The following is a 12,503-nucleotide window of genomic DNA, read 5'->3' as shown; positions in this document are numbered from 1 at the left end:
GAGATGTTTTTCAAAACCCATAACTAGCATGTGTAGGTGGTGTGAATTTGAAAAACTATTTGAATCTTAGTCTTTGTGACCTAGCCTTGTCATGTGATGATTATAGCTCTCCTTAATTGTTTGGTTGGCTAATCACACATGACATGGCTTTCTTAAGTCCACAATCTACTATGTCTCACTCTATCTCTCTCAAGCAAGTAAAATCTTGTATATGCCAAATATTTGGAAAAAGGATAAATCATTTCATGGCATTGGATAAGAAAAGTGATGACACTCAGCTTGGATCAAGATTATATACTTTTTTGGACTGTGAAATAACAGGAAAGGGGATTGGAAGAGAGAAAACATCTTTTGGAATAATTTGGGCTAGCCCGCGTATACCAGACATGTCCGGTATGAGCGGGACTATAAAACTCGACGTACCCATTCGGCCAAAATAGATTTGTCTCTTGCCAACCTACCCACCCGATGCCATCCTTCCTCACCTAGGGCGACCGAGGATTTCACCAAGGAAAGAGAGAGAGGGAGGTTGCATTGGAGAAGGCTTGCATCAAGATTGAAGGCCTAGGGTTTTGGATTTCACGTTGATCTCTCGTCTCTTCTCTCAAGGTACCCTAATCGTGGACCTCGTCCGATCTACATGGTCAATGCTTGGTTTTGAAATTCCTTTGGTAAATATGTTGCATTGGTGATATAGAAGCAATGCCCAAAGTTTGGTAGTGATCCGTGATGGTTTGAATCCAGGAATCCTATTTAGGGTTGCTGGGCGCGCATATCAGACGTGTTCGGTATGCTACCAGACGTGTTCGGTATGGCCCAGCAGAGCAGACTCTCTGCTTTCCCTGATTCAATCCAATCCTAGAATTGTTTGTTAGGCTTAGTTTCTTTTGTATCTACGTTGTGCAAACTCATTGATAGTTGTGTGTCAAGATGATTGTAAAACCATAGATAAAAGATTCTACGTCTAATTGCAATTCGAGATTAAGTTTTGGGCATGTATCTAAAATTTCTTGCAAATCTTTGGATACAGGACAGCAACCATGAGTGGACGACAGGAGCCTATGTCCAAGCACAAGCATGATCCAGCACTAGAAAAGTACAAGAAGGCAAGACAGGAAATGCATCCAGGATTCAAGTCGACCAACAGGAGGTCTACCAGGGCTACCTTTGGTGCAGCACCTCAGTATGCAGAGGAGTCAAGGAGCTCTTCTTCTGACACTGACACTGATGAGTTCAGAGTGGAGTCCAGAGAAGAAAGAAAGAGGAAGAGCACTGACAGAGGCTCAAAAGGAGACAGCTCAGATGAGGAGCAGGAGATTGAGGAGGAGGAGGCAGTACCTCCAGCTCAGCACCAGCCTAGTCAGGGTATGCATTATGGTCTTCTTGAGACACGTCTGCCTAATGTGCCCTCCTATGTCTCCAGAGTTGACTACAGGGGAAAGGGCATGACTAGAAAAGCCAGAGATGAGAGAAGAGTAGATCTAAGAGGCTTACCTAAGGTTCAGTATGATCACCGATTCTAGATAGCTTTTCACTTAGACTTCTACTCTAGTGTTATCCTCACTAGGAACCCAGTGATTGCCAGGTCTCAGTGGATAGACTGGCAGTACGTTAGAGAGTTGAAGAAGGCCTCAGTTGATCATGCTATTGCCATTTGCCAACGCACAGGAGTTTATGAGATCATGGAGTTTCAGCATGACTGGAACACAGAGATAGTAGCTCAATTTTATGCTACTCTGTTCATTGAGGAGGATGAGAGGTGGATGCACTAGATGCTTGAGGGCTAGTGGTACAGTGTAGATTATGAAGTGTTTGTCGCTCAGCTTGGCTTCTTAGAGGATGACCTCCAGAGAGACAGGATTCACACCGAGCAGGTGTTACCCCCTGAGCAGCTTGCCTACATGTATTCACCAGGAGGTGAGAGAGGAGTAGTGGGGAAGGTTCTAGGTCTTCACCCTACCTACAGATACCTAGACAGGATGTTCAGGAAGACTATTGACTGCAAGGGTGGAAACAAGGGCAACATTGCTGATTATTCTAAGAACCTACTCTATAGGATGGCACCTGATGCTCGGCCCTTCAGCGTATTTGACTTTATTTGGTCCGAGATCAGGAGTGTGGGAGAGAGGCCCCTCAAGGGCTGTGGTTTTGCTCCTTATATCATGTATATGATTGAGTAGGTGACAGGGCACACATTCGAGTATGATAAGATTCACAAGACCCTAAAGATTGTTGCAAACTTGCCTGAGATAGGGTTACCTCCAGCAGGTCTAGGAGGAGCAGCAGGTACAGCTGAGGCAGATGCACCTAAGAGTGGTGCAGCAGCAGGAGCTTCACCTCCACCATGGGCTCCTTCACGTTCTTCTTCACGCTGTGGCAGTCCTCCCTTACCTATCCATAGGCTTTTCAGCTCCATATTTGGGATGTGCTGGGACATCCAGACCAGGCAGCAGAAGGAGAGGGAGGCTAGGAGGAAGGATACTCGAACCTTGAAGCAAATTGCTTCTAGGCTTGTTCTTGATCCTCCTAGGTCTTCACTATCAGATGAGGCAGCTAGTGAGCCTGAGACTGAGGAGCAGCAGCAGGCCAGATACGATAGAGAGTATGCTGAGTTCCTTCAGAGACAGCAATAGCAGGCACCTGAGCACCCTAACACTCTACCACTTCAGGCTTGTTTGCCTACTCACTCTCAGCCACGTCCTAGTACTATAAATGACTATGCTTCAGATTGGTGGAGTGACCTCATAGGTGGTGGCAGCTACTACGGGTCTGGTGGCTATGACTCGTCTGGTGTGGGTGGTTCTTGTCCAGCCAGTGTTACACGCTCAGATGATGAGGATGCTGGTAGAGATGATGATGATGATGAGTGATCTCAGCTTTCAGTGACAGCTTGTAGCCCCTTTGTCCTTAGCTTGTAGCTTCAGGATAGTTTCATTTATTTATCTTTGTACCTGAAGATATGTACTGCAGGCTGTAGTTTCTTATTTTTGAGCTTCATTGATGTATCTTGGATTTGAGATAGATTATATCATGTAAGAGATGAGACTTACTTATGCTTTATCTATGTATCTCTTGAGACATTATCTTTATTTATATATTAGTGGCTTGTGGACTTGAGAAAATTTGTAATGAGTGCTATGTGTGACAGACATGTGTTGTATTTATTCTCATAAGGACTATGCATGCTAGAATGAAAATATTTGATGTGATGCCTTTATATTTATTCTTGTATGATATATCTTGTCATATGCATCACGGTTTCACTTTGCCACAAACACATGCACCCCACGGATGCAATGATTTAGGGGGAGTCTCCTATATGTTTTAGTATGTGCGATCGACATTTGAGGTCATTTTGTGAATTCTAATCATAAGCACATTTTAAGGGGGAGCCTCCCATAAATCATTGAACTTAAAAGTTTAAATGTTTATATTCTTTTGTAAGCTTTAATCAAGTTGTCATCAATCACCAAAAATGGGGAGATTGAAAGTGCATCTAGCCCTTTAGTGGGTTTTGGATGATTGAATGACAACATGATTAAAGGACTAACCCGTTTGCTAAGTGTAGACAGGTAATAGGTTATCTCACAGGTACTTAATGAAAGCCAAAATGATGTGTTGTTGTGTAAATAATCTAGTTCAAGCACAAGACAACAATGCAAATAGAATTCATGCAAAGGCTTATTTATTGTGGGATTTCCATGTTCTATATGAAAGCAAGCTTGTAAGAATTAATTAATGAGACATAAGGGTGAAGGGCAAGCGATGGCTTGGCGGCCGAAGAACCTAACTAGGGTGAAGAAGGAAGTACTTGCATTTAGTTGAGGTACTAATCAAGCTATGATGGCCACGTTTATGTGGAGGATCAAATCACTATTGGAGTGTTTGATGGAAGTGACTTGATACATTTTGGAGTTATTCATATTTGATGAATGGAATCAAGTCACGTGCTCAATATGGCTATGCTCAAGTGTAAAGATCAATATCAACATGTTGGCACCCTTATTTGGTGAAGATTGAAAAAGACGGCATCAATTCAAAATAGATCAACTCAAGTGGTATAAATTAATTTTTCCTTTTATCTTGAGTTTAATAGGTATGCCGTACTATTAAGAGGGATGCATCATGTTGATAGATAATGTTTCATAAAGTGCTCAAGCCAACCCATGTGAGTTTTGAGTATTTGAGCGACAAAAGAGCTAACTTTATTTTTACTGGTCTAGCAATACCGGACGTGTCCGGTATTTACCCAGCAGTGGTAAAATCATTATTCTCATGTTGGTTCGTCGGGAGTTCCAACGTAAGTCGGGAGTTCCGATGGTCGGGAGTTCCGGCAAGGGTCGGGGGTTTTGACGTCTCGCACTTTAACTGTCTTGGAGGGTTCACTGTCCTAGTCATACTGGACGTGTCCGGTATGCACGACCAGAGGCCAGCGGCTAGTTTTCAAAGGCCTTGAGGGTTGGGAGTTCCGGTATTCATCAGGAGTTCCGGCACCTCACATTGTCACTGTAACTTAGTTACCGTTGGGGCAGTGTAAGTCATACCGGACATGCGGCTAGTTTTTCCAAGGGGGCTATAAATACCCCCAAGCCTCCACCTTTAGAGGCTGCTGATTCTGCTGATACACACACATGTTTTTGAGCCTTGCCAACTCTCCCAGCCCTCTCTTAGTGGGTGATTGATCAAATTTGTCAAATCAAATTGTGGGTTGAGTGAAATTCAAAAAGAGAGCAATCTAACCACTTGAGCACTTGTGCATATTGTCAATCTTATGATTTGCATTTATTACTCTTGGACTCTTTGGTCCTAGATGGTTAGCCATCGCTGAAGAGCACCTGAGAGATTGTGGTGTGCCTCGGAAAGTTTGTAACGGTCGATTCCGCCACCTGAGAATCATCTAGTGAAAGGAGGAAAAGGAGTTGGAAAAGACTCCGGCTAGAGTGACCTTCGTGGTACCCTCTAGGGCTGACCTTCATTGGGTCGCCCACAGCCCCCTCAATAGAGAGTAGGACTCGAACAAGTCCAAACTTCAGTAAAACAAATATCGTGTCTGAATTTGCATTTCATTCGATATTTGTGTTGCTCTAGATCTTGTGTAGGTTCTCTGTGTTTACTGTCATCTCGAGTAGGTACCTACAGTTTGGTTTGAAGATAGAAATCAAAAGGAGCAAGTTTGGGGCTGCTCTGCAGAAATCATGTATACCGGACATGTCTGGTATACCTACCGGACACGTCCGGTATTAGAGCTCAGTGCTGAATTTATTTGATCCTTGTGATAATCGTTGTGATGCAGGATTGTGGCTCCTAGATTTATTTAGTATCTTTCACATACTCTGTGGCTAACTTGTGAGGGGTGGTATTACTCTTACTTGGAGTTTCCATTTTGGAAACTCTCTTTACTAATTGTTTCTGCATTTAAAGGTGTTATTTTTTAGAAATGCCTATTCATCCCGCCCTCTAGGCGGCATCCTAGGTCCTTTCACCAGGGTTTATCAGTCATGGTACGGTATTTTCCTATCACAACAAACCAGCACCAGCCAGACCTATCAGTCCAGAAACCAACCAACGAATAGGCCAATTATCTTTGAAGATAATGCCTAGTGATTCGATGGAATCAAAAGTGATCATTCAATGAAGTCATACATGTTCATGTAATACTTTAGAATGAGAAGTGAAAGTGGCCACTAGAGTCAAGATGATGACACCCATGAGCACTTTACCACTATAACATCAGTATATGGTCTAGCATTATGGGGATTAGATAGCTAGTACCTCGATACTCCACTTTGATCATATCTTAATTTATATAACAATAAATCAAGATCCTTTGTGCCAAATAGATATCTATGGATATCCTTTTTGACTCCCACCTTTCGGTGTGATAGAAGTTGCGCTATTTCAAGCTATAGCAAGTATCTGTAAATGTAATATCATGCCTATTGCGATATGCAAGATACATAAGTGCTTTGATGGCACTAAGGTTATCATCCCAAGGTCTGAATGGATATTGATCCATATTTAGGGATTGAATGACCATTAGTGTTGATAGTATGATTATCCAATATTATTTGGATATTGGTAGACAATATCAATTGAATATTGTATGACTGATGTACATGCTTAAGCTATAGACTTAAACATAATTTGGTTTTACCCAAATGTTACATCTCAAATTCTGTCTTATATGATGACTACCTGTTTTGATATGTGACATATGAGATGTATAAAATCCAATGGGATTTTACTATGGTCACACAGGTGAAATCATCGAGATGGGAGACATCCTTCTGTGAAAGGAACTCACTTAGTTAGTAGTACCACAATCAACTTGACTATCTCAAGTCATGGAGTGACTTGATTTGTACACCAATGTATGTTGCGGTTTATGTTTTGATTCAAAATACAAAGTCCATTTAGGACTTATAATCCGAATCTATCCAAATCAAATTTTGATCTGCCAATTATCGATATAGGAACATAATTTCCACACATACCAATGGGTATGTTATGCTAGGTCTCTACGTGAAACCATATGCTACAAGCTCTCACTATTTCACCACCTTATGGATTCGAGAAATCCATAATGCTTCCATAGGGAACACATTGTGAGGAGTCATTACAAATGTAAAGACTTCTCACTATTGAGTGAAAGCAATTCTCCTTAATTGCCACCTTTAGCTGACCCAATATGAGTGTTTGAACACTCTACCTAGAACTTATGGTCTGGATCCAGATAAGGTGTATGGCAATTTTGAGGAGTATATGTCGACAATTTGTAGACTTTTGTATGATTGATTCAATGGAACCAATTAAGCATGTGGAAATATTAACCCTTTAAACTCCATGTAATTTCCCATAATAACAGAGTTAGGGTGTTCCAATGACCCAGCGTCTAAATTTGTGCACAAGTTGTGCTAGGCTTTTGGATGTTAAATATCCATAGGCTTTGGATAGTAAATATCCATAGTGTCTATCAACTTGATATTGATATGCGTGTACTGTCTTGGAGAATTCTCTCCCCCTAATCTGAGAATGCTTGCAAGAAGTTGTATCCCCACGTGGCCATACTTATCCCCCTCTTATTGAGATTGAGGAGTTGAGTGGTTTTGTTAGGTACCTCCACTCTTTTTGGCACATTCAACGGGAATCGGATTTGGTGACAACTTTATGACAAGTAAATGTATTTGGTAGACTATTTGCAATATGTTGCAAATATAAGATATTATAAACTGTTGGTTTAGATTCTTTGGTACGTGGATATGATGATTGAATATCAATAGTGATACTCTCTTTCTGATTCCTGGCATTCTATGTGTGGTAAGTATCTCCCCCTAATGTCTGTAATCTTCCTCAAAGATGTATTTATCATAAGGGCAATGAATGAATCCCCAAGAAGAGATCTGAGGTATTATTGAATGATGGATAATGATACCTCATGTAGATTGCCAAAATGCCCATTGATGTATGCTGCGGTGGTGATATCGGTACGTGCAAAACATTACCGATTCGCAGATGGGAAATGTTTTGGCTATAAGGCTAAATTTCCACGTACTAACTACAACGGAGGAGCCATATGATTGTAGTTTAATAAATTTGGATTTATGATGCGGTGTGTAAATACACATGCCACCAACTAGATGTTGGTAAATTGAAATTCTATTTTGGGTCATCAAGTAACAACCTTGATTCTCTCGATTAGAGATTCAATTGGGCCATTATGTGTATGAACATAAGATACTTAACGTAGTCCCCAAAAATCAAACAATTCCATATAAATGGATTAGATCCCACGTCCAGGATCATTTGCTCTAAATTGAGAAATTTGAGCAATGAGTTTGGCAAATTTGTGGTACCTTATGAGTATGGCACACACTTAGGACAAAATTGTAGATGTATAAATGTGCTTTACATAGTATCTTTATGATCCATAAATTGGCATATAGAGTCACATGTATGTTTTTGAATTTCTTCAAGAAATTTAGTGGCTTATATTAATATTGTGACCAATAGAATTGATAATGATTTTCTCATCATCCTAAAGGTAGAATGATCAAGGCAAATATGCCAAATCTTGATAGGATCAAGAGAGAGAATTATTTTGTACGGAACATATATTATGGGATTGGTGTATGTATAATACAACCCAGATGATATGAAAAGAAATTGCATAATTATCTAGTTTTCATATTTGTTGCACTAAGTGGAGTGTAGATTTTCATCATCACTCCTTAGTATTGAGTTCCCGTTTGGAAACCATGCAACTAAATACATGAAAGCATCATGGAGTATCAATAAAATTAGGATACATAGGTGCATCCATGATTAATAATGATACCCATAGAGAGTGTAATCTCTCATAATTATGTTAGCGGTACAATGGTCCACTAAACAAGATTCCTTTACACCTAGTTAAATCCTCAGTGATTGTATATAGAGTTAGGCAATATTCGAGTATGAATTTGCACTGATAGAATATTTATACCATGTATGAGGTACATGATATTATCTGGTAATGGACAACATACTACATGTGGTAGTATGACATTAGGCTAATAATAACATCTCCAACCAAAATTTGAACACTTTTGCAAGCGTTTGCTTATTGAAGTGAACTTCAAAACTGTTCCAAAGAACTTGCTTGCCTCCAATGAGTTGGAGGTATAGTTGAGCCAAATATTTGATTTGGCATTTCTATGTACATGGACAGTACAATCACATTTTGTTAAAAAATGTGAGATTTGTCACACTTTATCACTTTTCTCAAGGAAAATGACATTTGCATTTATGAGAATCCATTATGTTATAATTGCCATGGACCAAAGATCCTTGATAAACGAATGAGTAAACAATTATTTATGTGTTTGGGCAATATTATATCCTTTGTTGAAATCCCAATGAGGGACTTGCAAAAGGTAGATGGATCTCACTCCTTTGAATACACGGATGTGTAGAAATCCAAGTGTTGGAGATGCATCATAAATGCAAAAACAAGTTGGCAATATCCAGAATGGACTGAGCATTTTGTTGGGGTTGAGCAACAATAGCAGTGATGCCATATGCCCCTAATGATATCATTGATATTTTAACGCTCATGTTAGGAAAATAAATTCCATCCAATGCGAGGTTGGAAATATTCTAAATTGAAAATATTAGCAAAGTCCTACACGAGTTTATTATGTATGAATTTACTTTGATAGTAAATTTTATAGCAATAAAGGCAAAAATTTAGGGTTCAAGATAATACTTGATTATAGACTAACAATTCTATAAAGAACAGGCGATAAAAGTCACTGCTAATGTTTTAGAATCCATTCCTGTGGGAATAGATGATGTAAAATCTATGCCAAATCATAGACTCTGTATATGATAGACAGGAGTCCCCAAATTATGTACTATGGATTGCTATTTATTTAAATAAATGATTACTTAAATATCGTCAAATTCAAGATGAGTCTTGAATTGGTATATGCAAAATATTATGAAATCAAGATGAATCTTAAATCACATGTGGTGCTTATCTCATATTGGATAGGTGATAGAAAATCACTACTATCACTATGAACATTAATCATTGCCAAGAGATAGTCTCAATAATTATATATTAGCAAATTAGCACATTGAAGGTGCAAACCAAATTGGTGACCTTGTAGTAGGGGAGCATAATCTGCAAATATGTGCAGTAGATGTCATCTCACTACATGTGTGATGCTAATAATAATTAGGTTGATCACACTTTGAAGGTAGTCATATGTAAAGGAACATGACATGGACCTTATTGGGTGATTCAACTCAGAGGTAGTCACTATGTTTATAGAAACACAGTGTAGACCTCAAATTATGAGACCATTGCTTTCAAAGTAAACACCCAAATGGTGTAAACCTTATGCAATTCATATTTAGATTGGATAAGCACATGCGGATTGTCACTATGTGATGGACATAGTGTAGATCCTGCAGTAGTATTAGGATACTAGCTTGTATATGACCAATCTAAAAGATGAATTATGGCAAACACCTATAGGTGTAGACCCCTTTGCAGTTCATATTCAAAATTGGGTACGCACACTGAGGATCGAATCCTACAGTAGTACTATGGTACTACTTTGTGTATGGCCAATTTTGAAAATGAACAAAAGTAGTCATCGTGAAGGCGAAGATCGTTTGTTCTTAAACTTGATATTGGGTACACACGTTGAGGACAATCACTATGTATAACACAGTGTAGATCCCGCAGTAGTACTATGGTACTACCTTGTGTATGGCCAATATTCAAAGTTTTAGAACATTATACATAAATGATAAGGTAATCACATAAAATAAATTGCATAAAAATGCATGAAAAATAAAGTGGAATATATTATTATTGGGAATGTCATAGGACAATACTTTGAACAATATATTCAACACATTGGTTACATGTAATTGGAAATTGCCATTGGCAAAACTTTGAACAATGTAACTATGGTAGTACGTGTTATTGAGAATGCCACAAAGCAAACTCTTTGAACAGTACCAATTCTAGTCTGGAATAATTTCCAATCTAGAACAATAGAACAAAATCTATTGCATGGAGTCAATGACTCAAAAGCAAACATATATGTCACTTACGCACTTTTCTAAAGAGCCGAGGACCCAGAAAATTTATTTGCATGCGACAAATGAAGCATAGTGAAATATATTGTAGCTGGAAGACTACATTGTAAAGTATAGATAACAAGATCTAGTGTTAATGTTTTAACCTGTGGGCTAAAACATAAAGAATAATACATAATTATCTAGAAGGATAATTATTTAATTTACAGAAAATGCAAGGCCTTTTCTGCAAAAGTACATAACCTTATCCCAAACACACGGACGGTTTCTCCTCGGGAGAAAATCGTCGCTCGGGCGCTCGGCCGTGAGGATGACACCGCCGCCGGGAAACAGCCACCAACCGTCGGGGTGTAGCCGGCCGCCGTTGCCGTGTGTTAGGGCCTCAGCCGTCGGCCTGGCCATAGGCATGGGAGCCGCGCGAGGTCACAGCCATGGGGTCGCCTTCGCTGGCGCGGAGGTTGCCAGACATAGGGAGCCGGCCACAGGGGCACAGAGGCTGCTGGCCGTGGGCCGCTGCGGGAGCAGTCGACCGCCACAGGCATAGGACTGCGATCCGCCGGGCTCAACCACCACGTCCCCAGCGAGCAGCGAGGCATGGGGCCGGGGTGCTGGCCTCGGCGCAAGGCCGAAAGCGCGGGCCGCAGGCTCGTGGCCGTGGCTGCGGTCCTGGCCGCCACGCGTTCCGGCCACGGGCGTAGAAGCGCGATGCAAGGTCGCTGGCGTCGGCCGCGGGCCACAGGGGCACATGAGGCGAGCACAGGGCCTTCTCCGTCGGCCCTTCTCCGTCGGCGCAGGGGCTGCGCGTGTCCCCAGTCGGTGCCGCTGCAGGCGTGGGCGAGCCGCGGGTGCAAGGTGCCTGGCCGCCTCGAGCGTGAAGCAGTTGGCATCAGGCGCCAACGCGCGGTGGCCACGGGGGCTTTCGGCGCGAGGTCGCAGGGAACACCGGCCACAGCGAAAGGCCCGTAGGCCTAGGGCCAGGCGAGCGCAGCGTTGCGTGCGTGGATATCGCCGCCGCCTGCCGGGTCGTCAGCCATGGCGATCTTCAGCGAATAACTTTGCTCGAGCCGTAGCCAATTTGGCACAACTGCGATGTCCACGGCAACCATGATGGGTGCCACGCCTAGCCTGTCGCGTAGGCAGGGCACCAGCCGGCGACAAGGAGATGGAGTGTGCTTACAAGCAGATCGACTTCGTCTCGAGGTAAGAACATCGTCGAATTGGGGAAAAAACATCGGTACATACCGAACTTGGATGCAATCCACATGTTCTTTTCCCTTCGTTCTTCACCGAAGAGCCTTAGATTCTTCCTGTTTTCTCAGGAAAGAATATGAGTTGCAAAAAGCAACAGCCAGTCGACGGAGATCACAGCCTCCATCTTGGATACTTCTCCGTTCTCGACGTAGGCCTCTTCTGTTCTCCCGATCTTCATGATCGACTTCTGCCTCTCCCTTTCGACCGAGTGCAGAGAGAGTGAAACAGTGCTGATAACGTGTTCAGCGTAGATTGTCTTTGATGTAAAGCAAGAGACTCAATAGACAAATAGTGGAAACTTATTTTCTTCATTGATCCATGGTGTCCATATATATATACATGTATATACATGTGAAAGGACACTTTTGAAGGGTAAGAGAGCGGTAGATCACTAATAAAGTGAATCATAACATAGACATCGTCGCGCCATCCTGGGACAAATTAAAATGCTTCGGCTCCACCCGTCGGGATGCTACGTCCAACTGTTACGAAAGCGGACTTGCTAGTCGTTCCGACGCGTGACGCTGCCGCGCAAAGGAGCGATATGCTAGTGAGGGAGCGCACTGGCAGTGGACCTACGCCATCTCGGACGTCATGCACGCTGCCGGTCGCTTTCCACAGGCATCAATATCTGATCTACTTTAACAAATCTAGATGCA

General features: G+C 41.7%; 1 long non-coding RNA gene across 1 annotated transcript; it reads left to right on the top strand.

The window, feature by feature from the left end:
- The first annotated feature begins 10,676 nt into the window (after positions 1-10,676).
- LOC136522696 (uncharacterized) lies at positions 10,677-12,159 on the top strand. The gene is made up of 2 exons (XR_010775965.1): positions 10,677-11,793; positions 11,913-12,159. It is a non-coding gene; the product is annotated as an uncharacterized lncRNA (long non-coding RNA).
- Positions 12,160-12,503: the final 344 nt, after the last annotated feature.

Source organism: Miscanthus floridulus, chromosome 18 (genome assembly GCF_019320115.1).
Source record: "Miscanthus floridulus cultivar M001 chromosome 18, ASM1932011v1, whole genome shotgun sequence".
In the NCBI taxonomy this organism is placed as follows: domain Eukaryota; kingdom Viridiplantae; phylum Streptophyta; class Magnoliopsida; order Poales; family Poaceae; genus Miscanthus; species Miscanthus floridulus.
Note: the sequence above shows the minus strand (reverse complement) of the source record. Positions and strands in the feature narration are given on the sequence as shown.